Genomic DNA, 20,507 nt, shown 5'->3' with positions numbered 1-20,507 from the left:
TGCTTCTTGACGGTCTGCCTCTGCCTGACATTTCCAGTTTATCGGCTTGATACCTTGGTGTGTTGAAGTGTAAGGCTTTGTGTCATGCAGGCAATTTTCCTCTGTATTCTTGCTTCGTAAGGCAGCCAGTTCAGTGCCTTCAGATCAAGAGTGATGTGGTTGTTCTTTTAGACCCAGTGATGAGCCTTGCAGCCGAGTTGAGGGATGCCCTTGGTGGAGCCAGTCTGGATCTCAGTAAACCACATGGAGTTGTATTCCCATAGTCTATTTTGGGGATCACTAGAGCTTACATGGCTGATTTGAGGTCATCTGTGGGGAGGAATGGTTTTAGTTTATTAATAATGTTCATATGAAAGTTTGCTCCTCCGGTGGCTGTGCTGATCTGTTCCTTCATGGAAAGATTCTTGTTGAGTGTTATTCCCAGTGATAGAGTGGAATCTATGATGTGTGGTGTGCAGTTGAAGGCTGTTATGTGTTTCATCCACTCTTCAATGCCAATGTGTCTTTTTAGTGGGGAAATTAGGAGGAATTCTGTTTTGAGCGAGTTGAGTTTGAGGTGGTTTCTGGTCAGCAAGTTTTAGGTTTTTAGCAAAGTTGTGTTGAGTAAGCGGATATCATCGGGTATGATATATTTAGGTATAGTTGGGTGTCATCTGCCTACATGTGGTATTGTACATTGGAAAATTTCAGAATTTGAGTTAAGGGTTCCGTGAATAGATAGAAGAGGGTAGGTGATAAGGAGGATACCTGAGTGACTCTCAAGGTGACCGTAGAGGTAGTGGACAGATATTGGTTAATCTTGATTCTGGTTTTCTAGGAACGAGACAAATCACTTTAGGACAACCCCTGATAAACCCATTATGTGCTGAAGTAAGTCTAGGAGACTGTTATGTTTGACTGTATCGGAGGCTGAGGATAGGTCTAGGAGGAATAAGAGGCAGGATTTGTTTTGATCTAGTAGTCTAAGTGCGTCATTGACAATGTGTGTCAGGGCTGTTTCTGTGCTATGGCCCTGATAGAAACCTGATTGGAGCTGACCAATAAGGTGGAATTGAGCTATGTGGTTGCATAGTTGGGTATGGAAGCATTTCTCCAGTAGCTTTGCTAGGGAAAGAATAGTGCTATTGGACAGACATTATCTGGGATTGTGTTGGTCTGCTGTGGTTTGTTTTAGAAGGGGGGTTACATGTCCTGATTTTAGGCAGTCTGGTAGGGTTCCTTGAAGTAGCAAAGCATTCACTATCTTGGTCCTGAGGGGTATTAGAGAAGTTTTGATCTTGTTGAAGACGTTGGCTGGTAGAGGGTCACAGATGTGATTTGATGGTTTAACTGTCATTAAGATCTTAAGAATGGTGTTTTTCGTCAAAGGTTTTGAAAGTGCCCCATGACGCTTTGATTTTGAGGGTGAGTCCTTGTTGGTTAGGGGGTTGATTGATCAGAGGCAGGCATTGGCTATGTGGAGGTATTCTTGTGAAGTGTTCTATTGAGATCACTTTCTATCTTGTTTGATTACTCCAGTAAGTAGGAGGTAAATTGATTATGGATTGGATCCTAATGTGGAGGCATTCGGTTGTTGAGTGGATTGATGTTTGTTATTTTTTAACAGTTTTCCTGGGCCATTTCTGGCCTTGTTTAATTGAACTTTGAAGAAATTTGCTTTTGAATTTCTAATGTTTGTTGTAGGTGCTCCTCTGTGATCTCAGGTGCTTAAGGTGTTCTAGGGACGGGGAAGATCTCCATGCACGCTCAGCTAGTCTCATGTTGCATCTTTGTTCATTTAGGTTCCCATTGTTCCATGGTTTGTAGTCTTTAGAGGACAGTTTTTTCAGCTAAATGGGCGCAACTGTGTCGAGTATGATAGTCATGGAGTTGTTATAAGGGGTTATAAGGTCATGGACATCAGTCATGTCTGCTGGCTTAGGCACTACGTTGTTGCTGAGGGTTGCCAAATCCTGGAGGTTTATGTCTCTAGTGTACCTTTTCCATTGTTTGGGTTTCTTAAGTTGGGGTTTATGTGTCCTCATTGGTTCAGTGATGCGGTAGTGATCTGTCAAGTCACATGGGATGATAGATTCAAGGTTGATGGAGTTTGGCCTAGCAATTACTAGATCCAGAGTTGCACCCAGGTTATGTGTAGGGCTATCTCAGATTTGGTCCAGGTTGAGGTCTGCCAGGAAGGCTTTTAGGCTATTTAGTGAGGGTTTATTGTAGTCATTCCAATGAAGGTTGAAATCTCTTAGTAAGATTTAAAAGTAGTGTGGCCCTAGGTTGGAAGTGATGATTTCCATGATTTGTTCGATGAATGAGAGGTTGTCACCTGCTGGGTGGTAGATCACATGTAATTTACATAGGGGGTCTGTTGTTACTCACAATGTTTATGCCTAGGTATTTGCAAGTGGATAGTTTGATGGTTTGTAACTGATTCACCATAAGTTTATTGCAGTGTATATAGGCGCTGCCACCGCAACCTTTTTGATCTGTCTGATCTTATAATACCAGCTGGGTGGGACTAAAATATCTGAGATTGGTGAAGAGACATCATTTAGCCATGTTTTAGTTAGGAGTATCAGATCAAATTCATGAGCAAGGATGAGGTCTGCTATGCCCGCTGCATGTTTCATGGCTGATCCGCAATTTAGGAGCATGCACTTCAGGTGAGGTCTGGTGTCTGCTGAGGTTTTCTCTGTGATGAGAATAGGTTTGAGGGTGGCCTTGTTTACATCTCTAGAATTTGGTCTAGGTTCTCTGTGTGGGTTTGAGGCAATTGTTAGGAGGGCATTCAGGGTATTTGGGATGTAGTGGTGTGAAGTATTATGTGTGAGGAGGAGGGATTGGATGCTGTTGTCTAATAGTGTATCCTTGATCCAGACCAGTCTAGAGGAGGCATTGGGGTAGGGTGTAGATCCCCATCTTGTGATTGCGCGAGATGGTAGCGGACAAATTGTAAGGGTTTGTTGGTAGATGTGTGTGGTATAGGTTGTTTTTTGGGTGGATAGGCCTATAACTAACTGGAATCTTATTGGACCACCTGCTGTAGGCCAACTGTGCATATTAGGTTCTGTAGGTCGGATTTGAGTTGCTGTAGGTCCCGTGTAATGTTCCCCTAGTCTGGACTCTATTGCGACGTGGTAGCATGAGGTTCTTGTTTGAGGCATGGTGTCCGGGGGTGTGTGGGTGATCTGTGTTGCATTGTTGGCCTGGTTTTTATCGGGAAGGATAGAAGGGGAAGAGGTATGGGTGGGGAGAGCTTTTGGGCTTGTGTTCTGGGCTCGGGTTGGGGTGGTGGATATGCTTTTGTCATTTCATAGCTCTGTGGCCATTCTAGTAGTGGTGTTGTGAGGGCATGAATTGGTGTGGTGAGTCAGGGATGACTCTACTTCATCAGGAGGAGTGGCAGAGTTGGTATCGTGTGGTCTGATTGCTGTAGTGGGGCTTGTGCGGAAATAGGTGGACTGTTTAAGCTGGTAATGCTTTGAGCATACAAAACTTGGGGCTCATGCTGGTCGTGTGTAGACCTGGGGTGATCTAGAAAGGTGTCAGTGTGGTTATTAGGCACAGTATGCTTAATGATAGGGAAGAATTCATTGAATAAGTCCAGGTTGTGGTCAGATGACTGGGCGAGTATTATCCCATTGTTAAAAATGGAGATGGTTAATATTGCATTGAGGGCTGGTAAGGGGGCTTCGGATAGTCCTAGGCTGTTTAAGGTTTTCCTGGATGTAGAAAAAAGAGAGCATTGAGCTTTTTTGGGGGGTAGAAAATGAGATCAGTTTTTATGTTCCTTTGGATGTGCAGAAGTACGGGTTGGATATAAGTGTTTCTGAGTGCAGTTTGAGAAGTCTGTGTTTGAGGATCCTGGAGGCCTTTTTTGTTAGATTAGGCAAGTATTTTATTTTATGAGCATTGTGGCCATCGGATTCCAAGATGGTGTAAAGTGACTAGTGTGACACAGGATCCATATCTGATGGGACCTAGAGTGATCCTCAAAGGGTCGCAATATTCATAGTTAAGATAGAAATTGGAGAGACCTATGATCTATGCTTACCCTTCAGGTCTGAGAAACAATTTCTGAGGAACTTGTTGATAATGGGAATGCAGAAACGAAATACTGTTAGGAGAGGAAGCTATTAGGGTAGTGACTGCATGCATTGGAGACACATCATCATATAATAATATTTGTGGTGGTGGTCATCACTTATGCAGGAATGAAGGGATAAAGGTGGGAGCTTGCGATGTAATAGATGTGGGTACCTTACCAGGATCATTCAGGAGTGAAATGGGAAGAAGAATCATCCTAATCCTTGAAAGATAGACATTCCCTTAGCATCTTGGGAGCAACTCTGTTGGGGGGGGGGGGGATCTTCCTATCTTTTTACTTACAGTTTTGTTGCCGTTAATGAGTTCAGCATAGGATTAACCAGTATTGTTCCCAGATGGCTGATACTTTAGACCAGGATGTTACTGCCTTGTTGGAAGGCCAGTAGTCCTTTTTCCCTTTTTCCTTTATGACTGTTTAAGTCCTTCTTTTTTCCGATGTGAGTCTGGGATGGCCTGTCCTCTTTCGTTCTCGCTTGTAGGGAGGGCCGCCATCTTAGACCAAAGACTGTAAAGAATTTCGTTAAGAGGGGCCCCAAAATTCAGCCACTGAATAAATGAAAATTAGCACAATGGGTGTGGCTGTTTAGGTCCTGCCGCCTTTGTAGATCATGGTACCCTCTGCCTAAATCACTGGGGCGGGTGTACCACTTGCCACCCAAGTTGCGGAACCATTAGAAGCAGGCTCTTCTCCTACCCTCACAGATCAAAAAACGGCCCATCCCCACTATGGATGTGGGTCGTACTAGTGCCTGTGAACCAACCAGATAGTTTTCGTATATCGACCCTTAGTATGGGTGTGGGTGTTATATTCCTGGGTTAGGCCCATGTAGCGAAGCAGCTTATTTCTAACATTGTCCTCACAATAACAATTCACCTGTGAACTTTTGCACTTATTTGCATGCACAACAAGTTTGGATTAGTTCCTCTGAATCTACTTTGTTTACACATCTAGCTTCACCCAACATTATCATGATGCCTCGAACATCTTGTACAGGACCTCTTTACGCACTATGTACAAATGTAATTCTATCTTCATCCACAGTGTGACAGGGCTAGCTATATATCCATAACATTGCTAATCTACACATACATCGCAAGGATGTTTTCTATTATAAATAATGAGCATCTCGACAGATTAGCAGAGGAGGCACTTTAGCTGACACCGAGGGTCCCTGCATGCTGAGACTTCACCACACAGCAGTCTCACATCTCTGTGAGGGGGGTGTCCAGGTTCTCTACCACCAAGTAATCTGGTTGGCTTGTTCATTGGGGATTCTTGGCTTCACATATACACACACTTTAGGTACACCCAGAGTAGGGCTCTGCATAGTAGGAGTATGTTGGATTACTGCTTTGCTTATATGCCTGCATACACACATTGTTTTAGCACCATGGTAGAACTATATCTACTATTTACGCTTTTAGTGCTTGTAATCACTTTCATCTGCTTCCGTCTACTGATTATTGTAGCACATGTATTCTATACAAGAATAACGTTGGCTCAATAAATATATTGAAAACGTCCCAATGTGTATTTTGTATTTTTCTCTGAGTACAAGTAAGCAAGAGTGAATGAGTGAAACATTTTGACCTGTTTCCACAATCCCTGATGGGTCTGGGTCATCATGTTCAGTGGTTGCCAGAAACCATTCGCTCCCTGGTAGGGTTAGGGGCGCTAACAGTGGCACTGTGGATAGCTGGTCTGTAGGCCAGTGGGTTGTCTGGAATCAGTCTAGGAACTAAGTCCCTAGTTTACGTTGTCCAACAAATGAGCAGATCCTACAGATTAGTAGGAACTACACGACATAAATGGTTGGGTCAACATCGTGAACTCACCCAATTGGTACCCTGAGGTCACATGAGAGTTTGAAGTCTCAGCAGCCATTTGTCCCGCAATTACAGTTTCCAGGACACAGTGTATGTTGCAGCATCACCACCTGTTCCTGAACCTCTGGTATCGCCTTGTCTTCTATAACCTGTGAATACAGAAAAGAAAAGACTATGAAACAAAGCTAAGTACACTTCTTCACAAAGTACATGCGCATGAGTGTTTAGGCTTGCACTGGTGCAATGTAGCTCGACAATAACATAATGCTACCGTTACAAAGACTATTACAGTGTCAGTTGATGGCGACTGTGAAGGTTTGCTTGATATTGTAACACTAGTGGGAGATACATTATCAATCCAAGACATGGGGTGTTGGAGTGTTTCTTGGCAAGGCGCTCTCTGGAGAGAGTGAACACACACCTAAGCTGTGCAACATTGTGCCAGAGTTAGCCAGTATGCAGAATGGTTGAGTTTGGTGTGTTTGTTTATCCATTGTGAGAGATATTGATTCATGTGCTAGAGTAGTAAACCTGATTACAGTTTCATTGTCACTTTCTGGAGCCGCATAGCTCTGGGCTCAGGCATTTCCTCCATTTCCTTTTGAGCAGACTCTACCAAGGGCTACAAAAGAAGTCTAAAGTTCAAGCTAAGAATCCAAATCCAAATCTAAGGCGATTAGCAATCATGAACCAGATATCTAGTCGCAGCAAAAAACAATGCCCAACAAACATTACCATCAACTACATAAGCACGGAACAGTTTGGGACCGTTGATAACTCATTTCTTGCTCCCTAGGATATCAGCAGAATAAAGGGTGCACATCGCATATCCAGGGGTCCAGGTATGGTGCACCAGCGGACATCCATGTAGGTGGACACAGACAGAACCACCCAAGCAGATTCTTTTCCCCATCTTTTCTTGTTTTTTCCCTTCTTTGCCCTCAGCGCTTCCTTCTGGTGAGCACTTAGAACACTCATCAGGATCAGCATAGTTGGCCATTATTATTATTATTGCAGTTTATAGAGCGGGCGGCTACCTCCAATGGAAGTGTCCCGGGGCTAACATCGGATACTGCAGGACAGAACTGGTGGGAGAGCTCTAAGGTTGGCCAAAAAGCCAAGTTTTCAGAGCTTTTCTAAACAAAGGTTCCGACTTGGCCTTCCGTATATGCTCAGGCATGAAGTTGCAGACAGAAGCAGTTTTCCCAGAGAAAGCTTGGCTGCCGAACCTGGATTTGGGAAGCGAGGAATCACAAGTAGTTCCTGGTGATTCAATCTCAAAGCCCTGGTCTGGCTGTATTTCTGGAGTCTCTACTTCAAGTATTGTGGGCCAGTGCAAAGGTCAGCGCCTTAAACTCTATCCTCCTTTTGACAGGCAGCCAATGATGGCTGCGCAGTTGGGGGGAAATATGGTGGCGGAGTGGCACGTTCTAATAAGCCTGGCTGCCGCATTTTGAATCATTTGAAGTTTCCTGATCAAATAGGCTGGGAGACCCAAGTACAGGCTGTTAGCATAGTCCAGCTGTGACGTAACTAATGTGTGGACCACAGTTTTCCTACAATCCATAGGCAAGAGATGAAGAAATCTTCGCAAGGCTTTCAGTTTCCAAAAGCATGATGAGGAAACTTGGCATATCTGGGCCTTGCCTGGAAGGTTTGAATCACATTTAAACCCAAGATTCCTAGCGGAAACAGCTGGAAGAGGAGGAGGATTTAGCTCTGATGGCCACCAGGGTTCGGACCGTGGAGGAGAAGGTTGATTGAAAAACAAAGCCTCTGTTTTATTGGTATTCAGTTTCATACAGCTGTCTGTCATCCAGGTCGAGATGTTGATCAAACACTGCTTGAAATTGGTGAACCCTGCCTCGGTGTGTTCCCTAACGGAGAACACAAGCTGAGCATCGTCAGCATAAGAGACAACTTTCACACCAAATTGCTCGACTAGCGAAGTGAGGGGCGTGAGGTAAACATTAAAATGAGTAGGGCTCAAGGTCAAACCATGCGGAACTCCACACACGAGTGGGCTAGAGAAGGAGACATGGGGACAGAGAAATACTTGCTGAGACCGGTCCTCAAGAAATGAGGGGAACCAGGCTAGAGTGGTTCCCGTCACTCCCAGCAGCTTGAGTCTTTCTAGAAGAATACGATGCAAAACCATGTCAAAAGCTGCGTACAAGTCCAACAGCACTAGCATTGGTGGACTACTCATCTGTAACGTCACTTCTGCTCGGTATGACACATTAAGATTAGTGGAAAACCATTCTTAGATTAAAATGGAGTTTGTAGATCTGACACATGTAGACAGAGCTGTGCATACAACTTAAAAAAGTACTGACAGTAACAGCTGGAATAGCATTTTGGGGCCTTTCCTGTCATGGGCATTAGGCCTATCCACACAAACAAGGTACCATTTTTATCCTGAGACATGAAGGAAAGCTGGGTTGTAGAAAATGTGTGGCTCCCCAGAGATTACAGAAATTTTCGTCCAAGAAATGTGTGGCAAATGCTTGTTTTTTAGTCAAAATTTGAGGTTTGCAAAGGCTTCTGGGTATAATTACCTGGTGAGAGCCATGCAAGCCAAACACCCTTAGACTTCCCTAATTGTTCAGTTTCACAAAATGTGCACATTTGCAATGTTTCCTAGATGCTGGCTGAGCTGCCACATTGCAAAAAAGCCCTAGTTTTTGGAGAGAAATTTTGATGTGTCTATGTTTTATTTTGGATCCTTTCCTATGGCGAACACTAGGCCTGCCCAAACAAATGTGGTAGCATTTATATCTTGGGGGAATGCTTGTGGTAGGAAATGGTTAGCTCTCCACAGATTCCAGATGTGTTGTTCACAAAAATCTGAGGAAACAGTGTGTTTTTAATCAGAATTTGAGGATTTTAATGGCTTTTGAGGAACTTTACCAGGCAATAGCCATGCAAGTCATGCACTCCTGGGCTCCTCTCAGCTAGTTTTAAAAAATGTACAGGTTTGCTAGAATGTCCTAGTTGTCACCTTAGGTACGGCCCAAAATCCATAGGTACCCACTTGCATAAAAATGCCAGTTTACAGTTAAAAAATGTGATGGGTCTGTGTTGTGTTTTGGGCCTTTCCTTTCCCGGGCAGGGCTTCAAGGAATGCTAGATGGTAGAAAATGTGTGGCTTCACACAGCTTCCAGATGATTTTCTCACAGAAATGTGAGGACAATGTGTGTTTCAGTCAAAGTTTGAAGTTTGCAAAGGCTTCTGGTTAGAATTACCTGGGGAGAGCCATGCAAGTTACACACCCCTGGGCTTCCCTGGTTGTCTAATTTTCACGAGTGTGCGTGTTTGCTTTGTTTCCCTAGTTGCCAGCTGTGATAGGGCCCAAAATTCACAGTTATTTGCATTGCAAAAAAGGGTCAGTTTTTGTTGAAAAAAGTTGATGTGTCTATGTTGCATATTGGGCCCTTTTCTGTCATAGGCACAAGGCCTACACAATATTGTTATCTGGTGGAGTGGGAAAATGCTGGGTGATAGGACATTTGTGTCTCCCCTCAGATTACATTTTTACTCACAGTAATGTGAAGAACATGGGTGTTTTTAGTCAAAGTTTGAGGTTTGCAAGGGCTTCTGGGTAATAAATCTGTGGAGAGCCACACCCCTGAATTGCCCTAGCTGTCTAGTTTTCAAAAATATGCAGATTTGTTTGGTTTCCTTAGGTGTCAGCTGAGATAGGGCCCATAATCCACAACTACACACATTGCAAAAAAGGGTCAATTTTCAGTGTGAAGATGTGATGTGTAGATGTTGTGTTTTGTGTACTTTTCTGTCACAGGCACTAGGCCTACCCATACACGTGGGGTAGCATTTCTATCAGGGGATTTGGGTGAATGGTAGTTGGTGGGAAATTGTGGCTCGCCACTAATTACACAAGTTTTCCTGAGAAATGTGATAAAAATGTGGATTTTAGTTCAAATTTGAGGATTATAAAGGCTGGCACATAGTTTGAATTACATAGTGAGAGCCACACAAGTCACATGCCCCTGTACTCCCCTGGTTGTCTAGTTTCAAAACAAGTGTAAGTTTACTAGGTTTCCTTAGTTGCCGGCTGAGCTACTGCCCAAAATTCACAGCTACCCACATTACAAAAAGTGGGTAATTTTTAGGTTCAAAGTTTTGATATCTAGGTTGGTTTTGGGCATTTTCCTGTCATGGGCACTAGGCCTACCCACTCAAGTGAGGTGCATTTTTATTGGGAGACTTGGGAGAATGTTGGGTGGTAGGAAGAGTGAGGCTCCCCATGGATTTTGGAAGTTTTCCTCAAAGAAATGTGAGGAAAATGTGTGGTTTTAGTCAAATTATGAGGTTTGTAAGGGCTTCTGGGTGAAATTACCCTCTGAAAGCGATGCAACCCATGCACCCATGAGCTCCCTAGGTTGTCTAGTTTTCTCTAAATGACTGCTGAAGTAGGACCCACAATCCACAAGTGACAACATTGCACAATAAAGGGTCAGTTTTCAGTGGAAAAATCTGTTGGATCCATGTTCTGTTGTTAGCCCTTTCATGTTGCGGGCACTATGTCTAGCTACAAAAATGAGGTAGTATTTTATCAGCTGACTTGGGGGAACACTAGGTGGTATGAAATGTGTGGCTCCCCACAGATTCAAGCTGTAATCCTCATGGAAATATGAGGAAAATATGTGTTTTAGTCAAGGTTAGAGGTTTGCAAGGGCTTCTGCGTAAAATTAACTGATGCCAGTTATATACCCATGGACTCCTCTGGTTGTCTAGGTCTCAAAAATATGCAGGCTTTCTAGGTTTCTCTAGATACTGGCTGAGCTAGAGACCAAAATCCGCAGCTGCCCACATTGCAAAAAAGGTCAATTTGCAGTGCACAAATGTGTTTTGGACCCATTCATGTTGCAGGTGTTATATGGCCCTTGGGGACATAGTCAACATTGCTAAGTTAGCAACAGCTTGGCTGCCATGATGCTGCTTTTGCGCATGTTACTACATGGCTTTGTTTATGCAAGACTCTGTTTGGGCCTTTCACATGAGAACGGTCTGCTTTTCGCGTTCTCTGCTAAGCTCCTGGAGTTTAGTGTGAACACAATGCGCCAGGGCGATAACAATGCCCCTTCTTATTCTGTTCTGGTCAGTCCCTAGCACCTAGACATAACATGCTAAACACAGCTGCAATGCTGGGGACTCGTGCTTTGATATTACGGGGATGCATGTTGTTTTAACACACACTTGGAGAGAGCCCTTTCCATGGAGAGAAGCTATGCTGTTGCTATAATGTAAACCTTACATCAAGGCATTAAGGTTTGGGGTCTGCTGTCAAAGCCCAGATATCTTCTTTTATATAAATAAACTTCTTCCAGTCATAGGGAGGGTGGTTGGGCCTCACGGTCCTTTTTTCACTGTCTTTATAAAATGACTTTTGAGTTTATGCATTTTGCTGCTGGTAGTGGCTCGTATACTGTATTGTAGAGCATGATAGTTAAAATAAACAATTTAAACAATTACAGTGACTCTGCCAATTCTTATTGTGGACAGGTACGAGTGAGTGAGCGAAAGGGTATGTCTTGCTACCCTACCGCGATTCCTAAGAGAGTAAGGGGTGTTGTGTTCTGGGTTGTCTAATCATTTGTAGCTTCGTGGCTTTTGGAGGAGAACGAATGAGACACTATAGCTAGTCAGTTTTGGGATTTTGGGTACTATGGTGATAGGTTGGTACACCCCTATACACTGAGGTCCTGTTTTCCTGGGCATAGTTCTGTGTAGGTGCAGAATCCCCGCAATACAGGTACTAGGCCTACGCACACAAGTTGGGTAGCCTTTTTATCAGTCCGCTTTTTTCAGCCGCAGGCCAGTCCTTTACAGTTTCTGATGAGGGCAGTGCCTTGTGTGGGTGGGGCTTAAAAATAATTGACAGCAGCAGACACTTCTCCATGATGTTCATGCTCACTTGGGTCCATACTCTTGAAAGCGTTCATGTTGGATTGGGCTGCTGCCTTTCTGTGGCCAACCCGATATGCACACTAGAGGCCTGTCTCTATCTTCACTATTAGTGAGCCAGGGGGTATCCCAGCCAAAGTCCTACCTAGTGTCCTAATGAGTGACGAGTTGGCCTGCCCAAGTCAATTCTGGCACCTCTCTCATGCTGACTTGGCAACATAACAGCAAGAGAGTTGCATCTGGATTGGCTAAGTGACTCAGCTAGGGCTCTGATGCAGTGGTCCTGCACATGACATGAGGCAGGGTGGGGTTGGGAGGCTCAGATCAGACAGGCCAACAACATGGCCAATCACTGTATGGGTTTTTTATGAAGCCATGCAATGATTGGCCATTTGATTTCTGCACTTGCTGTCTCTTCCCTCTTTCTGCACATTGCCACCAGTAACTGCATTGCACACAAGTGAGTGACGAAGAGACCAGAGTTATTCTCTGTAGTCCAGTTTTTCTTACTTCATCTCATGACCCTGGCCCGGGGTCCAGCCAAAACAACCTAAAGGCAGCACCTGGAGTCAGAGACGCAACCAAGGTGTAAAAAGAAATAATAAGATGTAAAATGACGTTGAGTTCAGTTGAGTGTTTTTAACTATGGTTATTCTGGATTTGGTGTTTATAATGGTGTGCTCATTGCTGTAACCAGTGTTGAACTATAGCTAAGGCACTGGTAGACTGCCCTTCTCATTTGAAAAGTGCCAGTGTAGGAAATCAGGAGATGCTTTCCTGGTTACCCTGCTTTTTGCCTGATGTCAGTGTGTTTTTACTGTAATTTACTGGGATCCTGCTAATCGGGACACCAGCGTCTATGCTCTTTCTTCAAAAGGTCTTTGGTAAGTACCTCCACAATTGGCTACTGGTGTACCCTTATAAGCCCCTATTATAAGGTACTAAGGTACTCAGGGCAAAGGTACACCAGGGGTCTCCCTAGGGCTGCAGCATGTATTGTGCCACCCATGGGAGTCCACTTCAACTGTGACTACAGGCCTGCCATTGCAGACTGTGTGAGATGGTGCTTGTACCTCTCACAACAGATATAGGTTTTCTTATATCTGAGGTCACTTCACTTAAAACCTATGAGTCACCCCTATGGAAGGCCCTTCAGTCCTGAGGGAAGGGTGCTTGGTTATGAGTGTGAGGGTGCCTCTGCATGAGCAGGACACCCCTACAAACCCTAGTTATTTGATTATCCAGGCTGGTATACAACCGTTACAATGCAACTATTACAACGGACTACATTTACAACGCAACTACTACAATGCAGGATCCTTTACAACGAATGCCTTTACAACGCATGACATTACATAACAGATGCTATTACAACGCATGCCATTACAACGTAAGTATAGGTAAGTTTATCATTTTATTTAAACATTTATTTAATTCCAAAAATTATTTAATTAATGTAATAAATATTAAAAATAAATTAAATAAATTAATTTAAGTAATTTTAAAAAGTAAGTATGAGTATAGGAGTATATGTTTTGGGGTACTGAGGTATATGTTTTGGGGTGTTTGGGTATTTTAAGGGTTCAGATATATTTTTGGGTTATGGGGTACAGGGATACTTTTAGGGTTTAGAGTTAGGTATGGGCTTTGGGGTACAGGGGTATTTTTAGGGTTCAGGGCTAGGTTTGGGTTATATGGTACAGGGGTATTTCTAGGGTTCAGGGCTAGGTTTGGGTTTTGGGGTACTGGGGTATTTTTAGGGTTCAGGGCTAGGTTAGGGTTTTGGGGTACAGGGGTATTTTTAGGGTTCAGGGCTAGGTTTGGGTTTTGGGGTACAGGGCTATTTTTAGGGTTCAGGGCTAAGTTTGGGTTTTGGGGTACAGGGGTATTTCTAGGGTTCAGGGCTAGGTTTGGGTTATGGGGTACAGGTAACTCCCCCTGGACTTAGAATATTATTTTAACCCCTTCGACGCTCATGACGAGCTGGGCTCGTCATGGTGTAGCCCGCTCGCACACTGATGACGAGCCCAGCTCGTCACGCAAAGTGCGATTTTGAAAAACCCAGCGCGCTAGCGGAATTCCGCTAGCGCGCATGCGGTTAAAACACCTACACTATTTTTACACTAACAGGAGTTAGAATATTATTTTAAAACACCTACACTATTTAAAAAAAATATACATATATTTACAAATATATTATTAAAAAAATAATTTAATAAATAAAATTAAGTAAATATTTATTCATTACATTTAAAAAAAAATAATATACTTACCTAGACTTACGTTGTAATGGCATGCGTTGTAATAGCATCTGCTATGTAATGTCATGCATTGTAAAGGCATTCATTGTAAAGGATCCTGCGTTGTAAAAATTGCGTTGTAATGGTGTGCGTTGTTAATGTATGCGTTGTAACGTCATACATCCATCCAGGCTTTATAAGTGCGGTCAGCCATTTTAAGATGTATAGTGGACATCAGTCATTACATATGATGGCTGCGCCGAACTTGGTCATGTTTGGTATCAAACTTGTTGGAATCATACTCTAACACCAATTCTGGACACTGGACAAAGGACAGGGGTTTATCCTCCCCCCTGCCCAGCCCCTCCTCTGGGAGGGACCACTGAGCCATTCTAACCCTTTCCTTGGGTACTTAAGGGGTCCCCTATGGGTGGGTCCTCAGATTTGTTATGGAACAAGACCTACCTGTGAAACCAAGATACTCTTCTACCGTCTGGACGCTTGGACTTTGTTGGACCTAGACTGGAATCAAGACTGCATCAAGGAAGACTCCTGCTGCTCCTGGTCTCCCTGTTCTTCAAGTCTTCTGCTGTCTGTCTGTGCTTCACTCATGTTCTCCAGAAGACCTGTGGGCATCGAGGACATCCAAAGAAATCTCTCTTGGAGTGAAGGAGTCACTCCGCTGCACCTACAGGCACCACAACAAAGCTGATTGGTCTGCTGCTCCTATCATCCTACAGATGTCCAGAGGCTCAGCAACACAGGTGGTGGTTATGTGGCTCTCCAGAGGCATGACCTGTCTTCCTTGCAAACTGGAGGACAGAATCCCTCATCAGGGTCGCTGGGATAAAACCCCTGTTCATTGCGTCGACTTGCTGTTACCAAGTCTTGTTGGCTCTGCACTCCAGAGATCTTCGGGCTACAAGAATCTCTAGCATCCAGTGCCTCAACCCTCAAAGGCCAGCGTCCTCACTATATCCCTTGCACTGTGAGCCTCCATCTTTGGTGAGCTGCCTGAGGTCCTCTTGTGACTCCTGTGCCTTCGACTTGTGGGTCCTCTTGAAGGTATTCTCCTGATTTGGTGGGCTCCCCTGCTTGCTCAGGGCCTGCTCTGGCTCTTCTGCACTTGGTGAGTCTCTTGGACCTTCCTAGTCCCAAAGCCTGCATCTTGTCGTCTTCCACACCAGTTGGGGCTACCAAGGCTTGTTGGTGCTCCCGCCAGACAACAACCACCTAGACACCGACATCCGAAGGGGGACAACATTTACTGAATCAGGTGTAAGGGGGGGTCAGAGGCAATATTATAGAAATCACAATAATTAATATTAGTTCAATCTACAGTATCGCTTGCAGTGTATTTACCTATAATCGTGTACCGTCGCAAGAGGACAAAAGGTTTCCCCGTAATTCAGGGACCTATCTTAACCTACAGGAGTGTACACTCTCCCAAGGCATTTGAAAATAACGCTCTGTGAATTCGACACTTTTTGACTATTGGGATAGCGATTTTAAAACTGGTGGATATATTTATTCTGGACACAAGCTCTCCTGGATGTTAATTTTGCGTCCGGAGATCTTGGCTTTGACCACATCTAATACCCCAAGCCCTGAGGAAGTCATAGGGGTGTTACCTCCAGACGACGAAATGTGTTGGCTAAAGGGAGTAGAAGGAATAAAAAATATCAAAGTAGAAACAACAGTCCATGTTGTTTCATGTTTTCTCAAATTGCATTTATACTTTCATTTGACCTAGAAATGCGTGTGCATCAAAATTGTGAATTATCTGAAGGGGAACAGCTTGTGCCCAGCTCCTGGTCTTCCTCAGTGTCGACTGGCCCCCCACAGCTGCAGTGATCCAGCGTCACCATAGAAATTCTGTCTCACATGCGTCACCATTCACTACCTAATACTCACCAAACTAATCAATAACCAGGCCCATGCACAAAGACAGAAAATCATGAAGCTGAATCATATGCCCTAATTCACTACACTATTAAACTCATTTATACTTATTTACAACTGCAGTATAACATTTTATTTCATGAATTATCAAAGAAACATTTAATTAGACCATAGAGGCCAACGGATTTAAACTGATGGTAACAACTCAAAAATCAAGACCAGCTTGACGTTTAAAGTCTTTTATTTTTAAATTCTTAAATTTCATAAACTTTATTAGCTCTTTATTAATATCAAACATTTAATTTTATCAATTCAGTTTTATTCAATTAATCATTTAATCATTGGCTCAAAGGTCCGACACAATCGTCATTGCATAAAATAATGAATTAAAGAAAACATCATCCCTCCCAAAGTTAGCTTTCTGACCTGAAAAGTAAACAAGTTTTAATAAACAGTCGAGTCCTTACGTGTCCATAGGAAAGGAAATCGGACAGCACTTTGCACTCAGGAAACAGTCAGCCACGCCCCCCTCAAGAGGCCTAATTTTTATACTTTTCTCACTCGCTAATCTAACTAAATGATATGTTTTAATAAACTGCAGCAACCTGATTGGTTGCTGACTGTCAGACCACCAAAACCACTTCTTCCAGAATGACAACGTCATAATGTCATTGTTCATTGACATGAGGCGACACCGGCTTCCGAAGATTTGCTACAATTTTAAAAGTTGTATCACTGATTTCCTCCAGAGCTCGGCAAAATCATCTCTGTCACTTCCTTGGCCTTGTAGAAATAACATCCAGAGCACACAACGCACAAGTCTTTTTGTTTAAACCACAGTCCATTCAAAAGTAAAGCTTTCCATGGAAAAGTTCCAATATGACTGTGCTTGGCTCTGCTCACGTACAGGCTAACCAATATTCTCCAGTACCAGGCCTCAAGCCTCTCTCTCGGGCTAGTATTTAAACAAACACAAAAGAATGATTAATTCAAGTAAAATAAACCCTTCTGTTACCCACTCGACCACTGCTAATAGTTAACCCATTAATAAACGATATCTAGCAGAAGCAAACAAAAAAAGCAGCACATATAATATCTACCATTCTTCATATAGTCCAGCTGAAGTCTTTATATTTCTGAAAGAGTAAAAAGATGATAAAATAATACACAGACAGACAATCACAACATAAGACTAACATATAAGCACATATAATAAAAGCACATGCCATAAAATGATCAGCCGCATATTAATAGTAACAAGGACAATAGGACGAACAAGACAAACAAAACAGTATTAATCATGTATTACATGACAAACTCGCAAATGCAACAAGAGCACATGTCATTAGACCCGCGTGCTCAAGTGTGTGCAATCTTATACTAAGTTGGATTAGTTAAACAAATCATGCAACAATTTATTAATAAATTAATTCATGTTACAGGGAATTAATTTCACGAGTCAGAATAAAATAATTTCTGAAGCTCGCTCCATCAGCAGCGACACGGTCTTTGTCAACTCTCCTAAGCTCCCTGCAAAGTGTGGGCATTGTGCTTTCATGCCTCCTGGTCACCTACGATTGGCAAAGACTCTGTCCCTTCTGCTTGCATGATCTCCTCTTCAAGAATCCATCCTCGGAATCCACAGGACATCTTCAGAGATTTATCTGGAGGCCTTTTCTCCAACGTCTTCCATTGTTGCCTATGGGAGTTTCTGATGTCACTTCACCTCTATGAACCTGGCTTCCCTGGTGCAGGTAACCTGGTTCCTGGGCCTCCACGTGTTGGGTGGCACTCCAACATTCCGCCCCCAAAGGGTTTCTTCAGGGTCCTCTGGGAAGGGTTCTTTTTCTTTAAAACGGCAACCCTGTCTTCTCCATAGACTTCCATTGGGCACCCAGCTGTGTTTCCACTCTGCACACAGCCTCCGTGGGGTTCCTGCATACTTACCTTGGGTAGTTCCTGGTTCTCCCAACTCCTCCGTGTCCTTTGGTCCAAGTCCTGTCCTTTCTTGCAGTTCGCATTCCACTTCTTCAGTTTATGGTTTCCGCCATGACTCAGTCAAACTGATTATTTCGATAAACACATGAATGGAGTAAATATTTCGAATTCCAAATGCCTGTCTGTGTGTGCCCGCTTTGAAGGCCACATTCATGAATATCAAGGCTCTGTGAGTGACTGGGAGTCTGTGACACATCACATTAGACCGGTGGTACTCAAAGTACGGCCCGCGGGCCATTTGCGGCCCGCCAGACCTTTCCTTGCGGCCCCCACAGCAGTCACGGACTCAGCGCCATAACTGCTGTTGTGGTGTCTCCTTGGGGTCCGCATTTGCCGAGAAAGATCATAGGGCATGCGCAGACAATTAGTGTCTCCATGCTCACCTGCAGCACCCTCTCACCTGCCCTCGTAACATCATAGGCTTGCAGCAGGACCTACTTCGGACTCACACCAATGGAAGCAGTGTGTGCCCAGCTGAAACCGAGCTGAGATTCACTGCAACCTGACACCAATTGCCGCATCTCCTCGCCTTTGAAAAGAGTATGTGTGTGCCAATACTAGAATTGTTATTGCTGGGCCCCCATACTTTGTGGTTTTCTTTTGGTAGATCTTGTTTATGCACCACACAAAAGTTAAAGATATCGTTTGGGGGTTTCCAGGGCGCTTAAAATCTTGGGCAGAAGAGTTATTTATGTATGTTTTTCTTTTCAATTATCACGAGTGGTTTTGCATAAGCATATTAATTTAAGTGACTATGGCAGTAGATGGCGCTGCTCCCGAATTCTGTGACATATTGTGAGTTAATCATCGGGTGAAATGTACTTTTTTTATGCGAGATTGTTGACCCCGAGTTAGCAGGCAGGGCTGCTGAGACTATTGGGCCTCCATTTTTGCCTTCAGGGTGAAAAAAATATGTATCAACTCGGCAGCAGCACTACTGCTCAAAAAGCCTTCATTTCAAATCCACTGTTTTCATTCTTTCAGTCTCATCATTTCAGACCTGAAGCATTCTCATTATTATATACAACAAAGCCATAGTGTTTGCTTATTTATCTTATGCAACTAACAACTACTGGGGTCTCCATTTTCGCCCTTAGATAAATATCAACTCAACAGCACCACAAAGCCTTTGATGCAATTCCAAATAGGCCCGTTTTAGTTCTTTTACAGTTTCATAATTTCAGAACTGAAGCATTTTCAATGTTAGATATGATATACAACAAAGCCATAGTTGTTGATTATTTATCTTATGCTACTAACAACCATTGGTCTCAATTTTCGCCCTCAGGGTGAACCAACAATATCTCATCTCAATACCAGCTTCATTGCTCAAAGACTTTGATGTAATTCAAATAGACTTGTTTTAGTTCCTTCAAAGTCTCATCGATTCAGAACTGAAGCATTTTCAATTTTATAATATATATACAACAAAGCCATAGTTGTTGCTCCTATGCAACTAACAACCATTGGCAAAGCCAATAGTGTGGACTTGTCGCAGGTATAATGTCACTGGTTGTATATGATATATCAGGATACAATGACAAACAGCAAAATACCAGTAGGGTGGCAAACTATGCTAAGCAAATATTTTTTGTTTACATGAGAGACAGACTGACTGACAGAGAGAGAGACTGACTGGCTGACAGAGAGAGAGGGAGAGACTGACAGAGAGAGAGGGAGAGACTGACTGATAGAGAGAGAGACTGACTGGCTGACAGAGAGAGAGGGGGAGACTGACAGAGAGAGAGAGACTGACAGAGACAGATTGACTGTCAGAGAGCAAGATGGACTGGGGGAGAGAGAGACTGATGGAATTGGGATTAAAATGTATAGGAAGCTATGCAATACCTCTTAATATTGCTATTGTCTGCTAATAAAAAAGGATTATCAAAATATGCTCTTTGTAGTTACATCTGCTTTTGAAATACAGCATTATCGCACTGTGTAATGTTTCCAAACGGGTTTGATTTTTTTACTCTAACCCTGCCCCCGCCCCCCACTGACTCCACTCCTACCGGTGCGGCACTTGGCCACAAACCTCACTGTAATTTTGGCCCCTGACAGAAAGTTTGTGAGTACCCATGCATTAAACTGTCCATGGCAGTGGCAGGAACCATATATGTAGAGATTATGACATCACAGCAATGCTAAAAGTGGAGTGGTGTGGCTCACTGGTTAGAGGCGGCAGACCCGGGAGCAGAAGTCGGCCGGGACCAGGGTTCAATTCCCGACGCGGCAGGGTCGTGGACTTTGGTCAGCGGACTCGATAATTCTCGCTTCGGTGCCTACTCTAATCAGGGGTTCCACTCGGCAACTCTGGGCATCAGCTTGCCTAATCTCCACAATGGCCCCTCCAACGCCGGGGATGCCTGGCTCCACCTTGGGTACTCCCAGCAGGGACCATCCCACAGGGAAAGCCAGGACGGGTTCCCCAGCGTTACACAGCGCCAGGAAACCTCCGGGTAACAGTGCGCTTTACAAGCTCAAACATAATAATAATAATAATAATCAAT

Source organism: Lissotriton vulgaris, unplaced genomic scaffold, assembly GCF_964263255.1.
Source record: "Lissotriton vulgaris unplaced genomic scaffold, aLisVul1.2 SCAFFOLD_2924, whole genome shotgun sequence".
In the NCBI taxonomy this organism is placed as follows: Eukaryota; Metazoa; Chordata; class Amphibia; order Caudata; family Salamandridae; genus Lissotriton; species Lissotriton vulgaris.
The sequence above is the reverse complement of the archived record's forward strand: the minus strand, read 5'-3'. Positions refer to the sequence as shown.